The sequence below is a fragment of the Capra hircus genome, chromosome 24 (assembly GCF_001704415.2).
Source record: "Capra hircus breed San Clemente chromosome 24, ASM170441v1, whole genome shotgun sequence".
Lineage (NCBI taxonomy): Eukaryota > Metazoa > Chordata > Mammalia > Artiodactyla > Bovidae > Capra > Capra hircus.
In genome coordinates, this window is record NC_030831.1 from 1,349,721 (window position 1) to 1,353,627 (window position 3,907).

The following is a 3,907-nucleotide window of genomic DNA, read 5'->3' on the forward strand; positions in this document are numbered from 1 at the left end:
ATGTTTCTATCAGAGAGAAATAAAAGTGGGGCCACGTTCACTCTCCTGGGCTTCTCCTATTACCCAGAGTTGCAAGTGCCCCTCTTCTTGATATTCTTCACCGTCTACAGTGTCACTGTGGTAGGGAATCTTGGGATGATTGTAAATCATCAAAATCAACCTCAAACTGCACACCCCCATGTACTTTCCCCTCAGCCACCTCCCCTTTGGTGGATTTCTGTTATTCCTCCATCATTGCTCCCAAGACCATGGTGAATCTCATGGTAGAAGACAGAACCATTTCATTTGTAGACTGTGTAATGCAATTCTTTTTCTTTTGTACCATTGTGTTGACTGAGTCCTTTTTATTAGCTGTGATGGCCCTATGACCGCTTCATGGCCATCTGCAACCCTCTGCTCTACAGGGTGGCCATGTCCCAGAGACTCTGTGTCATGTTAGTGGTTGGATCTTATGCCTGGGGAACAACCTGCCTCCTTGACATTCACATGTTCTGTTAGCTGATTGTCATTTCAAGGTTTCAACACAATCGATCACTTCTTCTGTGAGTTCTCCTCCCTGCTTTCCCTCTCTTGCTCTGATACTTATCTCAACCAGTTGCTGGCTTTTCATTTTCTCCACCTTTAATGAGGTCAGCACACTCTTCATCATTCCTGTCTTAACGCGTTTATTGTTATCGCCATCCTCCAGATGCATTCAGCCTGTGGTCGCCGCAAAGCCTTTTTCACCTGCGCCTCCCGCCTGACCGCCATCAGCATCTTCCCCGGTGCCATCCTCTTCCTCTACTCCTGTACCCAGCTCCACACCCTCCAGGCACACAATCAAAGTTGGCATCTGGGTTTTACACGGCAGTCATCCCATGTTGAGAAATAAGGATGTCAAGGACACAGTCTCCAACATCATGGGCTCTAAAATGTTTCTTATTGAGCATTATTGTAATAGTAGAGTTTTTCCTTGATATGTAAATGTAGTGTGTCTGCAAACGTTGGTTTTTAAAGATACATTTAGATTAATGAAGAGTGAATGCTGTAAAATTTATGAATGCTGAGCTTGGGGAATGATGGGGAAAGGGATAGTTAGGGTGTTCGGGATGGATATGAACACTCTTCTATTTAAAATGGATAGCCAACAAGGATTTACTGTATAGCACATGGAACTCTTCTCAATATTATGTGGCACCCTGGATGGAGGAGTGTCTGTGGGTGAAAGGATACATTATATTGTATACATCTGGGTCCCTTCACTTTTCACCTGAAACTATTACAACATTGTCTGTAAAAAGGCTATATCTGAATACAAAATAAGCTTTTTAAAAAGCGTTAAATTGCTGTAAGTTGAAGAACATGAATTTGGCTCAACGACACTAAATGACTCCGTCTCTACTGGGAAAAAAGTAATCTCTAAATTTTAAAATTTTCATCTAAAATTTCAGGCAAAATAATTGTATTACATAGATTAAAATATAATATAGATATCATGTGGCATACCTTGTGTAATCTTAATAAATTTAATTTCATCTTCCTTGTTCTATACAAGAAAGCTAAGCTCTCAATTAGCACATGCATTTGTCTTATAAAAATACAAATAGCAGTTAAAATAAGTCATGGTGTTCGTCCTTCAAGGAATGAAAATCCAGTGTTGACAAGAGGATACTTAAGAAAGTGACAACTGTATAAGTTAGATAAACAATATCTCAATGGATTTGAGAGGAAAATAAAAAGTTCTAGTCCTTCATAAAATAGGTATTATGTTGACTTCTCTTGGATAACCGAAGAGACAGAGTTTTAGGAACATATGCAGGAGTCTCATCCAGGAGACTAAATCATGACAAACAAGATCAGAATGTAGCAATGTGCTGATGACACAACAAAATTTTATTGAGCGAATGCTGTCTAACTCGTGTGTATATTTGCCTGTGTGTTGGAGTATTTGGGTTGTATTGTATATACAGGTTACTTGGCATGAAGGAAAGCTGATAAGACACTATCTATATTCTGAATATGTTTTCTAAAGAACTCCAATACGGCAGCATGAACAGCTACGATAAACTTCACCAGAGGCTTAAAAATGGAGAACTCATTCTCAGAATATCTTATATGCAAAAGCGAAGCATGACAAGTGACTACCCAATTGGCATTTCATTCTATTTTCCTGGGCTTCCCTTGTGACTCAGCTGGTAAAGAATCTGCCTGCAATGCAGAAGACCTAGGTTTGATCCCTGGGTTGGAAGGATCCCCTGGAGAAGGGAAAGGCTACCCACTCTAGCATTCTGGCCTAGAAAATTTCATGACTATATAGTCCGTAAGGTCAAAAAGAGTCCAACACAATGAAGCCACTTTCATTTTCGGTTATTTTGCCTATGAAGACATCAAAAATATTATCAATTCTTCATGTTTTTTTCTTTCCTAAATATAATGTCTGTATCTTTCTCAACTGAACTAGCACCTTAAACAAAATAAAACAAGAAGTGCTTGCAGTTGCCCAAAGATTTGAAAACTAATTACCTGTGTAACCATCAGTTCAGTTCAGTCGCTCAGTCGTGTCCCACTCTTTGTGACTCCATGGATCGCAGCATGCCAGGCCTCCCTGTCCATCACCGACTCCCGGAGTTCACTCAGACTCGCGTCCATCGAGTCCATGATGCCATCCAGCCATCTCATCCTTGGTCGTCCCCTTCTCCTCCTGCCCCAATCCCTCCCAGCATCAGAGTCTTTTCCAATGAGTCAACTCTTCGCGTGAGGTGGCCAAAGTACTGGACTTTCAGCTTTAGCATCATTCCTTCCAAAGAAATCCCAGGGCTGATCTCCTTCAGAATGGACTGGTTGGATCTCTTTGCAGTCCAAGGGACTCTCAAGAGTCTTCTCCAACACCACGGTTCAAAAGCAGCAATTCTTTGCTGCTCAGCCTTCTTCACAGTCCAACGCTCACATCCATACATGACTACCGGAGAAACCATAGCCTTGACTAGACGGACCTTAGTCAGCAAAGTAATGTCTCTGCGTTTGAATATACTATCTAGATTGGTCATAACTTTTCTTCCAAGAAATAAGCACCTTTTAATTTCATGGCTGCAATCACCATTCTGCAGTGATTTTGGAGCCCCCAAAAAATAAAGTCTGACACTGTTTACCACTGTTTCCCATCAATTTCCCATGAAGTGATGGACCGGATCCATGATCTTCGTTTTCTGAATGTTGAGCTTTAAGCCAACTTTTTCACTCTCCTCTTTACTTTCATCAAGAGGCTTTTTAGTCCTCTTCACTTTCTGCCATAAGGGTGGTGTCATCTGCATATCTGAGGTTATTGATATTTCTCCCAGCCAATCTTGATTCCAGCTTGGTGTTTCTTCCAGTTCAACGTTTCTCATTGATGTACTCTGCATAGAAGTTAAATAAGCAGGGTGACAATAATACAGCCTTGCCTGTACTCCTTTTCCTATTTGGAACCTGTCTGTTGTTCCATGTCCAGCTTCGAACTGCTGCTTCCTGACCTGCATACAGATTTCTCAAGAGGCAGGTCAGGTGGTCTGGTATTCCCATCTCTTGCAAAATTTTCCACAGTTTATTGTGATCCACACAGTCAAAGGCTTTGGCATAGTCAATAAAGCAGAAATAGATGTTTTTCTGGAACTCTTTTGCTTTTTCATGATCCAGCGGATGTTGGCAATTTGATCTCTGGTTCCTCTGCCTTTTCTAAAACCAGCTTGAACATCAGGAAGTCCACCGTTCACGTATTGCTGAAGCCTGGCTTGGAGAATTTTGAGCATTACTTTACTAGCATGTGAGATGAGTGCAATTGTGTGGTAGTTTGAGCATTCTTTGGCATTGCCTTTCTTTGGGATTGGAATGAAAAGGACCGTTTCCAGTCCTGTGGCCACTGCTGAGTTCTCCAAATTTGCTGGCATATTGA

General features: G+C 41.4%; 1 pseudogene; it reads left to right on the plus strand.

Moving 5' to 3' along the window:
* LOC108633761 overlaps positions 1-3,907 on the plus strand; it is a 21,519-nt pseudogene continuing 17,612 nt past the window's right edge.